Below are 16,861 nucleotides of genomic sequence, written 5' to 3' on the forward strand. Positions count from 1 at the left end.
CGTGTTCTTCACTGGTTGCCCTTTTCTTGTGGCAACAGGTCACACATCTTGCTGCTGTGATGTCACACTGTGATATTTCACCCAGTAGATATGGGAGTTTATCAAAATTGGATTTGTTTTCGAATTCTTTGTGGATCTGTGTAATCTGAGGGAAATATGTCTCTCTAATATGGTCATACATTGGGCAGGAGGTTAGGAAGTGCAGCTCAGTTTCTACCTCATTTTGTGGGCTGTGAGCACATAGCCTGTCTTCTCTTGAGAGCCATGTCTGCCTACGGCGGCCTTTCTCAATAGCAAGGCTATGCTCACTGAGTCTGTACATAGTCAAAGCTTTCCTTAAGTTTGGGTCAGTCACAGTGGTCAGGCATTCTGCCACTGTGTACTCTCTGTGTAGGGCCAAATAGCATTCTAGTTTGCTCTGTTTTTTGTTAATTCTTTCCAATGTGTCAAGTAATTATCTTTTTGTTTTCTCATGATTTGGTTGGGTCTAATTGTGTTGCTGTCCTGGGACTCTGTGGGGTCTGTTCGTGTTTGTGAACAGAGCCCCAGGACCAGCTTGCTTAGGGAACTCTTCTCCAGGTTCATCTCTCTGTATGTGATGGCTTTATTATGGAAGGTTTGGGAATCGCTTCCTTTTAGGTGGTTGTAGAATTTAACAGCTATTTTCTGTATTTTGATCATTAATGGTTATCGGCCTAATTCTGCTCTACTTTCATTATTTCTCCTACTCTCTCTGTCTCCTACTCTCTCTTTCTACTACTCTCCTACTCTCTGTCTCTACTCTCTCTGTCTCCTACTCTCTCTGTCTCCTACTCTCTCTGTCTGCTACTCTCTCTGTCTCCTACTCTCTTTCTCCTACTCTCTCTGTCTCCTACTCTCTCTGTCTCCTACTCTCTCTGTCTCCTACTCTCTCTGTCTCCTACTCTCTCTTTCTTTCTCCTACTCTCTCTTTCTCCTACTCGCTCTGTCTCCTACTCTCTCTGTCTCCTACTCTCTGTCTGTCTCTCCACTCTCTTTCTCTACTCTCTCTCTGTCTCCTACTCTCTCTTTTCTCCTACTCTCTCTGTCTCCTACTCTCTCTGTCTCCTACTCTCTTTTCTCCTACTCTCTCTGTCTCCTACTCTCTCTTTCTCCTACTCACTCTGTCTCCTACTCTCTCTTTCTCCCTACTCTCTCTGTCTCCTCTCTCTCTGTCTCCTACTCTCTCTTCTGCCACTCTCTCTGTCTCCTACTCTCTCTTCTCCTACTCTCTCTCTCTCCTACTCTCTCTTTCTCCTACTCTCTCTGTCTCCTACTCTCTCTTTTCTCCTCTCTCTGTCTCCTACTCTCTCTTTCTCCTACTCTCTCTGTCTCCTCTCTCTGTCTCCTACTCTCTGTCTCCCTCTCTCTGTCTCCTACTCTCTAGTTCCCTCCTACTCTCTCTAGTTCTCCTACTCTCTCTCCTACTCTCTAGTTCTCCTACTCTCTGTCTCCTACTCTCTCTGTCACCTACTCTCTCGTCTCCTACTCTCTCTTCTCCTACTCTCTCTGTCTCCTACTCTCTCTGTTCTCTCTCTCTGTCTCCTACTCTCTGTCTCCTACTCTCTATGTCTCCTACTCTCTCTGTCTCCTACTCTCTCTGTCTCCTACTCTCTCTGTCTCTCCTACTCTCTCTCTAGTTCTCCTACTCTCTAGTTCTCCTACTCTCTCTGTCTCCTCACTCTCGTCATCTATATCTATATGACTCTCTGAACATACATAGTTCCCTCTCTCTCCTACTCTCTGTTCTCCTGCTCTCTAGTTCTCCTACTCTCTCTGTCTCCTACTCTCTCTGTCTCCTACTCTCTCTGTCTCATCTCTCTGCTCTGTCTCCTAGCTCTCTAGTTCTCTCCCTATTCTGTCTGTTCTCCTCTCTCTCTGTCTCCTGTCTCTGTTCCTCTCCTGTCTCTCTATCCTCTCTCTGTTATCCTACTCTCTGTATCCTACTCTCTCTGTCTCCTCTCTCTGTCTCCTATTCTGTCTGTATTCTACTGTCTGTAGTCTGTCTGAATCCTGTCTGTATTCTGTCTGTATTCTGTCTGTATTCTGTCTCCTACTCCTGTTCTCCTAGTCTGTCTGAATCCTGTCTGTATTCTATATAAGACGCTCCCTGGTCTATTTATACCTCTGTGTTTATTGCCTCATTCAGCCTGCTAATAACCTGGCCGAACAGGAACCATTTGATATCTCATTACTGCTGATGAGACTCAATCACATCGACACAATCATCACAGACATGGCACTGCTTCCTCTGTCTTCCCCTCTGTATTCTCTCTGTCTGTATCACAGACATGGAACTCTCTCTCCTTCTCTACAATACCTCTCTGTATTCTGTCTGTACCTCTCTCTGTCTACCTCCTCCTCTCTCCTTCTACAATACCTCTGTGTTTATTGCCTCTCCACCTGCTAACTGGCTACCCATTTGATATCTCATCCTGATGAGACTCTCCTTCTCTCACAACATGGCCTCTCCTCTCCACGTTCTCTCTCTCTACCTCCTCCTCTCTCCTTCTCTACAATACCTCTCTCTCCACCTCTCTCTCTACCTCCTCTCTCTCCTTCTCTACAATACCTCTCCTCTCCACCTCTCTCTCTACCTCCTCCTCTCTCCTTCTCTACAATACCTCTCCTCTCCACCTCTCTCTCTACCTCCTCCTCTCTCCTTCTCTACAATACATCTCCTCTCCACCTCTCTCTCCTTCTCTACAATACCTCTCCTCTCTACCTCCTTCTCTCTCCTTCTCTACAATACCTCTCTCTACAATCTCCTCTCCTCTCTCTCTCCTTCTCTACAATACCTATCCTCTTCACCTCTACCTCCTCCTCTCTCTCCATCTCTACAATGCCTCTCCTCTCTCTGCTTCTCTACAATACCTCTACCTCTCTCTCTCTACCTCCTCCTCTCTCTCCTCTACAATACCTCTCTCTCCACCTCTACCTCTCTCCTCTCCACCTCTCTCTCCTTCTCTACAATACCTATCCTCTCAACCTCTCTCTCTACCTCCTCCTGTCTCTCCATCTCTACAATACCTCTCCTCTCCTCTCTACCTCTCTACCTCCTCCTCTCTCTCCATCTCTACAATACCTCTCCTCTCCTCTCTACCTCCTCTCCTCTCTCTCCATCTCTACAATTCCTCTCCTCTCTCTCTACCTCTACCTCCTCCTCTCTCTCTCCTCTACAATATCTCTCCTCTCCACCTCTACCTCTCTCTCTACCTCCTCCTCTCTCTCCCTTCTCTACAATACCTCTTCTCTCCACCTCTACATCTCTCTCTCTACCTCCTACTCTCTCTCCTTCTCTACAATACCTCTCCTCTCCTTTCCACCTCCTCTCTCTCCATCTCTACAATACCTATCCTCTCCTCTCTACCTCTCTACCTCCTCCTCTCTCTCCATCTCTACAATACCTCTCCTCTCCTCTCTACCTCTCTACCTCCTCCTCTCTCTCCATCTCTACAATTCCTCTCCTCTCTCTCTACCTCTCTACCTCCTCCTCTCTTTCCTCTACAATATCTCTCCTCTCCACCTCTACCTCTCTCTCTACCTCCTCCTCTCTCTCCTTCTCTACAATACCTCTTCTCTCCACCTCTACCTCTCTCTCTACCTCCTCCTCTCTCTCCATCTTTACAATACCTCTCCTCCTCTCTACCTCTCTCTCTACCTCGTCCTCTCTCTCCTTCTCTACAATACCTCTCCTCTCCACCACTCCCTCTCTCTACCTCTCCTTCTCCCTCTCTCTATTTCCCTCTCATCCTCTCTTCCTCTGTAGTCATGATGACGTTCAGAGGGACACATCATTGCGATAGAAAACAATGCCTCATCTATACAGAGCTGTGTGTGGAGTTGTAGCTGGCTGACATGCTGCTAGACTACAGCCACATCTGCCTTCATTAAGACCGTATCCACCAGCCACTGTAATGGATGGCACAGCAGTTAATAAAGACCAGAGTAATTGATGCCAGAGTCATCGATCACACTGCCTGTTTTCCCAGCACTGTTACTGCACAAAAGTTTAACTATTTTCCACTTGAGACGCCTGGAGCGCTTTGCCAAAAAATAGTCCACCCACACTATCTGAAAACACTGGAATTAAAGGCTTCAGTGGTACTTTGAAAAGACTCAACCCCTCTCACCTAATCCATCACACAGAGGTAACTGGAGACCAGAATAATGGGAACCATAGAAACTGATGGATGGCAGGGTGGTGTGTTGAGCCCAGAGGGAAGATAAGCGGATGGTAGAAGGAGAGAGAGTGCAGTTTAGTTGATGCTGAGGCAGAATCACACAAGGGGTATGTCTGAAATTATGCTTTACTCCAAATATAGTGAACTACTTTTGAGTGAGTCAATATGTGGGTCCTGGTCAAAAGTAGTGCACAACACAGGGAATAAGGTGCCATTTAGGGCATAACCCAACTAATACCCTATTCCCTATATAGTGCACTACTTTAGACCAGGGCCCTATTCCCTATATAGTGCACTACTTTAGACCAGGGCCCTATTCTCTATATATTGCACTACTTTAGACCAGGGCCCTATTCCCTATATAGTGCACTACTTTAGACCAGGGCCCTATTCTCTATATATGCACTACTTTAGACCAGGGCCCTATTCTCTATATATTGCACTACTTTAGACCAGGGCCCTATTCTCTATATAGTGCACTACTTTAGACCAGGGCCTTATTTAGGATGCACGTTGTCTTTATAGTCTCCCATCGGAGTGTGAGGTAGCTAGCCATGTTAATGAAGGTCTCAGCTGCAGCTCCAACTGGCTCTGTGCTGATTCAGTCTGTTCAGTAGACAGACAGACAGACAGACAGACAGACAGACAGACAGACAGACAGACAGACATCAGACAGACAGACAGACAGACATCACCACAACATCCCTCAGCCTCATCAACCCTCACTCTTTCTCTCTGTGCCCCTACACTCACCACCTCTCTCTGTGCCCCTACACTCACCACCTCTCTCTGTGCCCCTACACTCACCACCTCTCTGTGCCCCTACCTCACCACCTCTCTCTGTGCCCCTACACTCACCACCTCTCTCTGTGCCCCTACACTCACCACCTCTCTCTGTGCCCCTACACTCACCACCTCTCTCTGTGCCCCTACACTCACCACCTCTCTGTGCCCCTACACTCACCACCTCTCTGTGCCCCTACACTCACCACCTCTCTCTGTGCCCCTACACTCACCACCTCTCTCTGTGCCCCTACACTCACCACCTCTCTCTGTGCCCCTACACTCACCACCTCTCTCTCTCTCTCTCTCTCTTCTCTCTCTCTTTATCTCCCTCTCTCTTTTTTTGCCAAGAGTGTGCAAAGCTGTCATCAAGACAAAAGGTGGCTACTTTGAAGAATCTAAAATGTAAAATATATTTGTTTTAACACCTTTTTGCTACGTGATTCCATATGTGTTATTTCATAGTTTTGATGTCTTCACTATTATTCTACAATGTAGAAAATAGTAAAAATAAAGAAAAACCTTTCAATAAGTAGGTGTGTCCAAACCTTTGACTGGTACTGTATATCTCATCACATTCTATCTGAGATCTACAGACAGTTCCTTGGACTTTATGGTAGTTTCTGCTCTGACATGCACTGTCAACTGTGGGATCTCTCTCTCTCTCTCTCTCTCTCTCTCTCTCTCTCTCTCTCTCTCTCTCTCTCTCTCTCTCTCTCTCTCTCTCTCTCTCTCTCTCTCTCTCTCTCTCTCTCTCTCTCTCTCTCTCTCTCTCTCTCTCTCTCTCTCTCTCTCTCTCTCTCTCTCTCTCTCTCTCTCTCTCTCTCTCTCTCTCTCTCTCTCTCTCTCTCTCTCTCTCTCTCTCTCTCTCTCTCTCTCTCTGTACCTCTCTCTGTACCTCTCTCTGTACCTCTCTCTGTACCTCTCTCTACCTCTCTCTCTGAGGACAAACGATGATGTAGTGAGGGCAGTGTGTGTCCCTGACTGTAACCCTACAGATCTGTCTCTCTGATAATAACTGACAGAGACAGATCACATTGAGAGCATCACATATCACACACACTGCCACCAGAGCAATATATATGAATCACACACACACACACACACACACACACACACACACACACACACACACTGGGAGCCACCAGGCAATATATATCACCAAGCCACTAGGGCGGGCTATATCAAATAGCCACGCAGGAGGTGGAGGGCTGATATATTTCACACAGCTAACAGAAGCAACATACTGTATATCACATGACCACATGGGACAAATATATCACCTAGATTCCTAGAAATAAGAGGGAGATATAACTCCCACTCCTATAGTGGGATGATATAGGATGACGTATCACTCAACCACAACAGTTATATCAACTAGAAATAAGAGGGAGATATAATTCCCACTCCTATAGTGGGATGATATAGGATGACGTATCACTCAACCACAACAGTTATATCAACTAGAAATAAGAGGGAGATATAACTCCCACTCCTATAGTGGGATGATATAGGATGACGTATCACTCAACCACAACAGTTATATCAACTAGAAATAAGAGGGAGATATAACTCCCACTCCTATAGTGGGATGATATAGGATGACGTATCACTCAACCACAACAGTTATATCAACTAGAAATAAGAGGAGATATAACTCCCACTCCTATAGTGGGATGATATAGGATGACGTATCACTCAACCACAACAGTTATATCAACTAGAAATAAGAGGGAGATATAACTCCCACTCTATAGTGGGATGATATAGGATGACGTATCACTCAACCACAACAGTTATATCAACTAGAAATAAGAGGGAGATATAACTCCCACTCCTATAGTGGGATGATATAGGATGACGTATCACTCAACCACAACAGTTATATCAACTAGAAATAAGAAGACAGTGTTTCCCCTATATTCATCTAGCAGCGGTGGCCCTCCGCTACTAAATAGTTGCCACTGTTGCAAAAAATGATGGAATTTTAAATCTATATATATTTATATTTCCGCCTCTTTGAAATGGATCTTCCTTGGTTCAACGACTGGAAGTCTATGGGAACAGCTAGCATGTTACTGCACTATCATTAGTAGCAATGTACCCCCTGTTATTATTCAAACAGCTGTGGTTATATCATAACATCAGAAACATACCACCCTTAAATAAGGGCATCACAATCACCAATCATAACATGACTGGGTAGGGCATAACATCACAATCACCAATCATAACATGACTGGGTAGGGCATAACATCACAATCACCAATCATAACATGACTGGGCATAACATCAAAATCACCAATCATAACATGAATGGGCAGGGCATGACAATGACATCACCAATCATAACATGACTGGGCAGGGCATGACAATGACATCACCAATCATAACATCCTCAATAAACCCAGTTATTAATGCAATTCATATCTCCCAGATTATCTCTTCTCATCGCCAAGGTGACCAGAATCTACTAGGACGTAGCCAATCAGCATTCTGCTCCACCATATTCCATTGGTGTATAGTTAGCGCTCTGTGATTGGGACTATTTAACGTCTCAATGAGAGCATGACACCAGTGTCATAATTGATTAGGACGGGGCAGATGACAATCTGTCCACTGAATACTAATCCATACTGGACCATGGGACTACGCCACAGTGCACAATATACTGTGGTACCATGGACCTAACACCATGCCTCAACACCACCATGGACCTAACACCATGGACCTAACACCATGGACCTAACACCATGGCTCAACAACACCATGGCCCTAACACCATACCTCAACACCATGGACCTAACACCATGGACCTAACACCATGCCTCAACACCACCATGGACCTAACACCATGGACCTAACGCCATGGCTCAACAACACCATGGCCCTAACACCATACCTCAACACCATGGACCTAACACCATGGACCTAACACCATGCCTCAACACCACCATGGACCTAACACCATGGACCTAACACCATGGACCTAACACCATGGACCTAACACCATGGCTCAACAACACCATGGACCTAACACCATGCCTCAACACCACCATGGACCTAACACCATGGACCTAACACCATAGTTCAACACCACCATGGACCTAACACCATGCCTCAACACCACCATGGACCTAACACCATGCCTCAACACCACCATGGACCTAACACCATGCCTCAACACCACCATGGACCTAACACCATACCTCAACACCACCATGGACCTAACACCATGGACCTAACACCATGGACCTAACACCATGGCTCAACACCACCATGGACCTAACACCATGCCTCAACACCACCATGGACCTAACACCATGCCTCAACACCACCATGGACCTAACACCATGGACCTAACTCCATGGACCTAACACCATGGACCTAACACCATGGACCTAACACCATGGCTCAACAACACCATGGACCTAACACCATGCCTCAACACCACCATGGACCTAACACCATGCCTCAACACCACCATGGACCTAACACCATGGGTCAACAACACCATGGACCTAACACCATGGACCTAACACCATGGACCTAACACCATGGACCTAATACCACGGACCTAACACCATGGACCTAACACCATGGACCTAACACCACCATGGACCTAACACCATGGACCTAACACCATGGACCTAACACCATGGCTCAACAACACCATGGACCTAACACCATGGACCTAACACCATGGACCTAACACCATGACTCAACATCACCATGAACCTAACACCATGGCTCAACAACACCATGGACCTAACACCATGGACCTAACACCATGGACCTAACACCATGCCTCAACAACACCATGATCAGTCATGTCCTGCTTAGGCCTGTTTACACACCAACACAGTGCTGTTTATTAACCCTACCAGTCCCAAGGCCAGAGCAAAAAGCAGCCTCTCATTGATCTGACTTTCATCGATCTGCACATCCAGCCCTTATATTTATTCTCAAAATGAAGTGTTTTAACATTGTATTTTCAGGACAACCAGGGCTACAAGAAGAACAAAAAACTATTTCACATCAAATCAAATGTATTTGTCACATACACATGGTTAGCAGATGTTAATGCGAGTGTAGCGAAATGCTTGTGCTTCTAGTTCTGACAATGCAGTAATAACCAACGAGTAATCTAACCTAACAATTCCAAAACTACTACCTTATACACACAAGTGTAAAGGGATAAAGAATATGTACATAAAGATATATGAATGAGTGATGGTACAGAGCGGCATAGGCAAGATGCAGTAGATGGTATAGAGTACAGTATATACATATGAGATGAGTATGTAAACAAAGTGGCATAGTTAAAGTGGCTAGTGATACATGTATTACATAAAGATGCAGTAGATGATATAGAGTACAGTATATACATATACATATGAGATGAATAATGTAGGGTATGTAAACATTATATTAAGTAGCATTGTTTAAAGTGGCTAGTGATATATTTTACATCAATTTCCATCAATTCCCATTATTAAAGTGGCTGGAGTTGAGTCAGTGTTTTAGCAGCAGCCACTCAATGTTAGTGGTGGCTGTTTAACAGTCTGATGGTCTTGAGGTAGAAGCTGTTTTTCAGTCTCTCGGTCCCTGCTTTGATGCACCTGTACTGACCTCGCCTTCTGGATGATAGCGGGGTGAACAGGCAGTGGCTCGGGTGGTTGATGTCCTTGATGATCTTTATGGCCTTCCTGTGACATCGGGTGGTGTAGGTGTCCTGGAGGGCAGGTAGTTTGCCCCCGGTGATGCGTTGTGCAGACCTCACTACCCTCTGGAGAGCCTTACGGTTGTGGGCGGAGCAGTTGCCATACCAGGCGGTGATACAGCCTGACAGGATGCTCTCGATTGTGCATCTGTAGAAGTTTGTGAGTGCTTTTGGTGACAAGCCGAATTTCTTCAGCCTCCTGAGGTTGAAGAGGCGCTGCTGCGCCTTCTTCACGACGCTGTCTGTGTGGGTGGACCAATTCAGTTTGTCTGTGATGTGTACGCCGAGGAACTTAAAACTTACTACCCTCGCCACTACTGTCCCCTCGATGTGGATAGGGGGGTGCTCCCTCTGCTGTTTCCTGAAGTCCACAATCATCTCCTTTGTTTTGTTGACGTTGAGTGTGAGGTTATTTTCCTGACACCACACTCCGAGGGCCCTCACCTCCTCCCTGTAGGCCGTCTCGTTGTTGTTGGTAATCAAGCCTACGACTGTTGTATCGTCCACAAACTTGATGATTGAGTTGGAGGCGTGCATGGCCACGCAGTCGGCGGTGAACAGGGAGTACAGGAGAGGGCTCAGAACGCCCCCTTGTGGGGCCCCAGTGTTGAGGATCAGTGGGGTGGAGATGTTGTTACCTACCCTCACCACCTGAGGGCGGCCCGTCAGGAAGTCCAGTACCCAGTTGCACAGGGCGGGGTCGAGACCCAGGGTCTCGAGCTTGATAACGAGTTTGGAGGGTACTATGGTGTTAAATGCTGAGCTGTAGTCGATGAACAGCATTCTTACATAGGTATTCCTCTTGTCCAAATGGGTTAGGGCAGTGTGCAGTGTGGTTGAGATTGCGTCATGTAGGGTCAGGTAGGGTCGAGGTGATATGGTCCTTGACTAGTCTCTCAAAGCACTTCATGATTACGGAAGTGAGTGCTACGGGGCGGCAGTCATTTAGCACAGTTACCTTAGCTTTCTTGGGAATAGACATCCTGATCCGTGACGGGGCTGGTTTTCTTTTGTAGTCCGTTATTGACTGTAGACCCTGCCACATACCTCTTGTGTCTGAGCCGTTGAATTGTGACTCTACTTTGTCTCTATACTGACGCTTAGCTTGTTTGATTGCCTTGCGGAGGGAATAGCTGCACTGTTTGTATTCGGTCATATTACCGGTCACCTTGCCCTGATTAAAAGCAGTGGTTCGCGCTTTCAGTTTCACGCGAATGCTGCCATCAATCCACGGTTTCTGGTTTGGGAATGTTTTAATCGTTGCTATGGGAACGACATCCTCAATGCACTTTCTAATGAACGCGCTCACCGAATCAGCGTATTCGTCAATGTTGTTGTTGGAAGCAATGCAGAACATATCCTAATCCACGTGATGGAAGCAGTCTTGTAGCGTGGAATCAGATTGGTCGGACCAGCGTTGAACAGACCTGAGTGCGGGAGCTTCTTGTTTTAGTTTCTGTCTGTCGGCAGGGAGGAAAAACATGGAGTCGTGGTCAGCTTTTCCCGAAAGGAGGGCGGGGAGGGCCTTATATGCGTCGCGGAAGTTAGAATAACAATGATCCAGGGTTTTACCAGCCCTGGTTGCGCAATCGATATGCTGATACAATTTAGGAGTCTTGTTTTCAGATGAATCCCCAGCTACAATGATTGCAGCCTCAGGATATGTGGTTTCCAGTTTGCAAAGAGTCAAATAAATAAATAAATAAACAGTTGTATTCATGCGTTTTATTGACAAATGCCAATACAAAAATAAGATCCGCCAAACCAAAAACAAGTACAGAAATTGTTTGCTCACTGGGAAATGAATATCCAACTAGTCAGTGAAAACTGTGTGGAGTTTGTGACAGCAACTATGTAAACGTATGACAGTATTATAGACTCTGTGATCCTGGGATTTCATATGATCTATGTAGAAGAACCCCTTACAGTATTATAGACACTATGTCCTGGGATTTCCTATGATCTATGTAGAAGAACCCCTTACAGTATTATAGACACTATGTCCTGGGATTTCCTATGATCTATGTAGAAGAACCCCTTACAGTATTATAGACACTATGTCCTGGGATTTCCATATGATCTATGTAGAAGAACCCTTACAGTATTATAGACACTATGTCCTGGGATTTCATATGATCTATGTAGAAGAACCCCTTACAGTATTATAGACACTATGTCCTGGGATTTCATATGATCTATGTAGAAGAACCCTTACAGTATTATAGACACTATGTCCTGGGATTTCATATGATCTATGGACACTATGTCCTGGGATTTCTATGATCTATGTAGAAGAACCCGTTACAGTATTAGAGACACTATGTCCTGGGATTTCATATGATCTATGTAGAAGAACCCCTTACAGTATTATAGACACTATGTCCTATGATCTGCTATGTGGAAGAACCTTACCTTCTAGCGACTCTTCTGTAGCTTGTGAGGTCATAGACCTAAACATGTCACATGTGAGTGTTCCTGAGAGTCTCAGCTCTTCAGAGAAGGCTTTAAATAGTTTGTAGCTCAATCCAATCTGACTCAACAGACTTTTTTCTCTCACAAACACAGCTCTAACTCAGCCCCCGTTAGATGATCCAATGTTCTGTAGCCCAAACATACAATGTGTATCCTTTCCTGTAGTCAAATGACCAAATCACCCTCATGTGGAATCATGGGTTTTTATGTCAAACAGCTAAGTTATATTTCAGTTTTCTGTGATGTATATGAAGTGTAATGTTGGGATGAAAACTCTAAATGGAAGACATTTCAACTCTATATCTGACATGATACAGGTATCTTCTTTTGTTAAGCCCATAACCATGTGTGTGAGGTGGACACTGTTGTTAAGCCCATAACCATGTGTGTGAGGTGGATACTGTTGTTACAAAGTAGATTTGTTTAAGACGACCAAGAAACAGTCTGATTGGCCCTGATTTAGCCCACTGCAGTAAAAGGTTTTAAAAGGGGTTGGAAGTCCTAAATCACGCCGACGTGACGAGCGGTGAGATTCACTGGCTTAAACAACAGCACAGGATAATACTGTAACTATTCCTCACTTTTGAGCCCAAGTGAAGACTGTAAATTCGGCCCCATACGGACATCATATGGGCTTCTGGTTAAATGTCGCAGTAAGAAGATGCCGAGGGGTTTCAGATGACATTATATTATAAACTGTCTCCATACAGAAGTCTCTTCCTCTCAGCGTCAGCAGTCTGTGCCCAGGGGGGGTCGCTCCGCCTTACTGAAAGGTTAGAGGTCAGGCTTAGGGTCTGGGTTAGGGGCCAGGGTCTGGGTTAGGGGTCAGGGTTAGGAGCCAGGGTCTGGGTTAGGAGCCAGGTTTAGGGTTTGGGTTAGGGGTCAGGGTTAGGGTCTGGGTTAGAGGTCAGGTTTAGGGTCTGGGTTAGGGGTCTGCGTTAGGGGTCAGGATTAGGGTCTGGGTTATGGGTCAGGGTTAGGGGTCAGGTTTAGGGTCTGGGTTAGGGGTCAGGGTCTGCGTTAGGGGTCAGGGATCTTACCCTCAGCGTCCAGCAGTCTGTCTATGCCCAGGGTTTGCTCAGCCTTGCTGAAGGCGTGATCAATCTCTCCATGGCACTCTTCTGCTTCTCCACAATGCTCCAATCAAACAGCTCGGGCCTGCGGGGGCAGGAACAGAATGAGCCAATCAGATTCATCCTCTAAACATCCTCTAGCCAATCAGACCACTCTGTTCCAGACTAAATGCCAACAGGTAAAGGAGTAGAAGAGCTGATTGGATGATGTCTGAGCAGATTAGAGCTTTTCTTATTGAATCCTGTTCTGAGGTCAGACACTAATTTGCAATCTTGCCTCGAGCCAGATAAAATAAGGAAAACCCACTGCGGAATTTGAGGGCTAACATCTGACCTGCGACCTGTGGATGAGTGTTATGGATGAATGTCTCTGACCTGACTCGACTGATTAAGATTTAACATAGTGAAAACTGATGAAATGTTGATTCTCTCTATCAGGAAAGGATGGTGTGTCCACTACCAAGTATTCTGATGAGTTTAACAGTGATTCTGTATCTCTCCCTGTGAAATGCTTCCTGAGGCTGGCTGCCTTGGGAGAGCAGTTAGTGAAACTCTGCAGGTCTATAAAGGAACCAGAAAACAGATGTTAAGAGAAGCTCCCAATTCAAATCAAATGTCATTTGTCACGTGCGCCGAATACAACAGGTGTAGTAGACCTTACAGTGAAATGCTTACTGACAGGCTCTTGCCTATAAACAGGAGGTACCGGTACAGAGTCAATGTGCAGGGGCACCGCTTAGTCGAGGTAATTGAGGTAATATGTACATGTAGGTAGCGTGACAGTGCATAGATAATAAACAGAGAGCAACAGCAGCACAACAGAGAGGGTGGAGGGGACGACAATGCAGATAGTCTGGGTGGCCATTTGATTAACTCTTCAGGAGTCTTATCTCTTGGGTGTAGAAGCTGTTAAGAAGCGTTTTGGACCTAGACTTACGGCCCAATGAAGTAAGGCCTGGACATTAGTTTGTTTTTGCCCTACGTTTTACACACACACACACCTGCATACGCACACAACCCACCCCTCTATACTGATGTATTATGTGTTAGTGGTGTTGATACAGCGGGTGATGTATTATGTGTTAGTACAGCAGGTGATGTATTATGTGTTAGTGGTGTTGATACAGCAGGTGATGTATTATGTGTTGAGTGGTGATGTATTATGTGTTAGTGGTGTTGTATTATGTGATGTATTATGTATTGATACAGCGGGTGATGTATTATGTGTTAGTGGTGTTGATACAGCGGGTGATGTATTATGTATTGATACAGCGGGTGATGTATTATGTGTTAGTGGTGTTGATACAGCGGGATGATGTATTATGTGTGATGTATTATGTGTTAGTGGTGTTGATACAGCGGGTGATGTATTATGTGTTGAGTGATGTATTATGTGTTAGTGGTGTTATACAGCGGGTGATGTATTATGTATTGATACAGATGTATTATGTGTTAGTGGTGTTGATACAGCGGGTGATGTATTATGTGTTGATACAGCGGGTGATGTATTATGTGTTAGTGGTGTTGATACAGCGGGTGATGTATTATGTGTTAGTGGTGTTGATACAGCGGGTGATGTATTATGTGTTGATTGATGTATTATGTGTTGATACAGCGGTGATGTATTATGTGTTAGTGGTGTTGATACAGCGGGTGATGTATTATGTGTTGATACAGCGGGTGATGTATTATGTGTTAGTGGTGTTGATACAGCGGGTGATGTATTATGTGTTGATACAGCGGGTGATGTATTATGTGTTAGATACAGCGGTGATGTATTATGTGTTAGTGGTGTTGATACAGGTGATGTATTATGTGTTAGTGGTGTTGATACAGCGGGTGATGTATTATGTGTTGAGTGGTGATGTATTATGTGTTGATACAGCGGGTGATGTATTATGTATGGTGTTGATACAGCGGGTGATGTATTATGTGTGTATTATGTGGTGTTGATACAGTGGGTGATGTATTATGTGTTGATACAGCGGGTGATGTATTATGTGTTAGTGGTGTTGATACAGCGGGTGATGTATTATGTGTTGATACAGCGGTGGTGTTAGTACAGCGGGATGATGTATTAGTGGTGTTGATACAGCGGGTGATGTATAATGTGCTAGTGGTGTTGACACAGCGGGTGATGTATTATGTGTTGATACTGATGTGGTGTGGTGTGATACAGCATGTATTATGTGTTGATACAGTGATGTATTATGTGTTGATACAGCGGGTGATGTATTATGTGTTGATAGTGGTGATGTGATACAGCGGGTGATGTATTATGTGTCAGTGGTGTTAGTACAGCGGGTGATGTATTATGTGTCAGTGGTGATGTATTATGTGTTAGTGGTGTTGATACAGCGGTGATGTATTATGTGTTAGTGGTGTTGATACAGTGGGTGATGTATTATGTGTCAGTGGTGTTGATACAGTGGTGATGTATTATGGTGTTGATACAGGATGTATTATGTTTGATACAGCGGGTGATGTATTATGTTTGTTGATACAGTGTGGTGTTGATACAGCGGGTGATGTATTATGTGTTAGTGGTGTTGATACAGCGGGTGATGTATTATGTGTTGATACAGCGGGTGATGTATTATGTGTTAGTGGTGTTGATACAGTGGTGTTGATACAGCGGGTGATGTATTATGTGTTGATGATGTATTATGTGTTGATACAGCGGGTGATGTATTATGTGTTGATACAGCGGGTGATGTATTATGTGTTAGTGGTGTTGATACAGCGGGTGATGTATTATGTGTTGATACAGTGGTGTTGATATGGTGATACGTATTATGTGTCAGTGGTGTTGATACAGCTGGTGATGTATTATGTGTTGATACAGCGGGTGATGTATTATGTGTTGATACAGCGGGTGATGTATTATGTGTTAGTGGTGTTGATACAGTGGTGTGATGTATTATTATGTGTTGATACAGCGGGTGATGTATTATGTGTTAGTGGTGTTGATACAGCGGGATGTATTATGTGTTGATACAGTATGTGTGTTGATACAGCGGGTGATGTATTATGTATTAGTGGTGTTGATACAGCGGGTGATGTATTATGTGTTGATACAGCTGGTGATGTATTATGTGTTAGTGGTGTTGATACAGCGGGTGATGTATTATGTGTTGATACAGCGGTGATGTATTATGTGTTGATACAGGGTGATGTATTATGTGTCAGTGGTGTTTGATACAGCGGGTGATGTATTATGTGTTAGTGGTGTTGATACAGCGGGTGATGTATTATGTGTTGATACAGCGGGTGATGTATTATACAGCGGTGATGTATTATGTGTTAGTGGTGTTGATACAAAGGTGATGTATTATGTGTTATACAGCGGGTGATGTATTATGTGTTAGTGGTGTTAGATACAGCGGGTGATGTATGTAATGTTAGTATGGCGGGTGATGTATTATGTGTTGATACAGGGTATGTGTCAGTGGTGTTGATACAGCGGGTGATGATACAGTGATGTGATGTATTATGTATTATGGTGTTGATACAGCTGGTGATGTATTATGTGTTAGTGGTGTTAGTACAGCGGGTGATGTATTATGTGTTGATACAGTGGTGATTATTATGTATTAGTGGTGTTGATA

At 44.8% G+C, this 16,861-nt stretch overlaps 1 protein-coding gene and 1 pseudogene across 1 annotated transcript in view; both read right to left on the minus strand.

Moving 5' to 3' along the window:
* The window catches only part of LOC135542929 (dystrophin-like), a gene marked incomplete at its 5' end in the record, with an annotated part of 841,859 nt that overhangs the window by 246,794 nt on the left and 578,204 nt on the right, over window positions 1–16,861 (minus strand).
* Window positions 1–16,861, minus strand: part of LOC135542896 (dystrophin-like) — a 106,567-nt pseudogene that overhangs the window by 44,207 nt on the left and 45,499 nt on the right.

The sequence above is a fragment of the Oncorhynchus masou genome, chromosome 7 (assembly GCF_036934945.1).
Source record: "Oncorhynchus masou masou isolate Uvic2021 chromosome 7, UVic_Omas_1.1, whole genome shotgun sequence".
Classification (NCBI taxonomy): domain Eukaryota; kingdom Metazoa; phylum Chordata; class Actinopteri; order Salmoniformes; family Salmonidae; genus Oncorhynchus; species Oncorhynchus masou.